The sequence below is a fragment of the Bos taurus genome, chromosome 11 (genome assembly GCF_002263795.3).
Source record: "Bos taurus isolate L1 Dominette 01449 registration number 42190680 breed Hereford chromosome 11, ARS-UCD2.0, whole genome shotgun sequence".
Lineage (NCBI taxonomy): Eukaryota > Metazoa > Chordata > Mammalia > Artiodactyla > Bovidae > Bos > Bos taurus.
Window position 1 is genome coordinate 1847501 of NC_037338.1, and position 1131 is coordinate 1848631.

The window sequence follows — 1131 nt, forward strand, 5'->3', positions numbered from 1 at the left end:
ATAGCAGCATTATTTTCAATCACCAAGGTATAGAAGCAACCCAACTGTCCATCAACAGATGAATGGATAAAGAAGATGTGAGATACACACACACACACACACACACATACGCAATGAAATACTACTAAATCATAAAAAAGAAAAACCTTTTGCCGTTTGTAGTAACATGGATGGACTCGGAGGACATCAGACTAAATGAAATGTCAGAGAAAGGCAAATGCTGTGTGATATTCATATATGAAATCTAAAACTATACAACAAACTAGCTAATATAATAAAAAGAGAAGCAGACTCACAGATACAGTTTTCGAGTGTGTGGGTTTTATGCAAGGGACACAGAGGCAGTGGGGACTGTCAGCCATCGCCAGTCAAGAGGCCCAATTGCTCTCCTGGGCATGTTCCTTCTCCACTCTGAGCCTGGAGGTGGGGTGACACCCGCTGGAAAGGCTCCTTGAGATTAAATGAGGTCACGTGGGCAAAGAGCCTAGGGGGTGCTGGGCACTTAGCAGGCCCTCAGCAGTGCTGGCTCCCTCCACGGTCCAAGATTCAAGGCAGGTGTGATTGCCCTTAATCCATCGCCCAGCAGTTCCAGCGCCGAGTGGTGCGGATCGGGGTGGTGCAGAGTTCCAGGCTCCAGGCTCTGAGGGCACAGGGAGAAGGCATGGGTGACCGTACCTGGTCTCAGCAGTCCCTGCAAGGCAGGGAACTAGTCCCACGGTGAACTTGGATGCATATTAACGCACCCGGCAGAAAGATAAAAGAGCCCCAACTTAAGAACAGTTTGCGCTATGCTGATCCAAGAGATGCCACGGTGCCTGCGGAGTTTAGGGAGCCAACTGTTGATGGTGATCATTCTTAACAAATGCTGATCACCTGCAAAGAGTGTAAAGCGCCTCACCGAATGGCTTTATTCGGCTTCCGATGGAAGGTAGCGCCCAGACGTGGGGCTCAGGAGTCAAACCCCAGTCTAAACCTTGGAGTGTTTCAGGGCTGCGCCTATGACGCTGGGCAGGGCCCTTGGGGCGCGCCCCACGGTTTCGGGCGGGGACCGGGCGGCGGCGGCGGCCGGGGCTCCTCCCTCTTCGGCCAGGGCGCCCCCGCTCTTAACCCGCGCGCGGGGGCGCCCGGGCC

General features: G+C 53.5%; 1 long non-coding RNA gene across 1 annotated transcript; it reads right to left on the minus strand.

Annotated features, from left to right (window-relative positions):
• Nucleotides 1-301: 301 nt before the first annotated feature.
• On the minus strand, nucleotides 302-1087 carry LOC101906286 (uncharacterized). The gene is made up of 2 exons (XR_236283.5): nucleotides 899-1087; nucleotides 302-640 (listed from the first exon to the last, which is right to left on the minus strand). It is a non-coding gene; the product is annotated as an uncharacterized lncRNA (long non-coding RNA).
• Nucleotides 1088-1131: the final 44 nt, after the last annotated feature.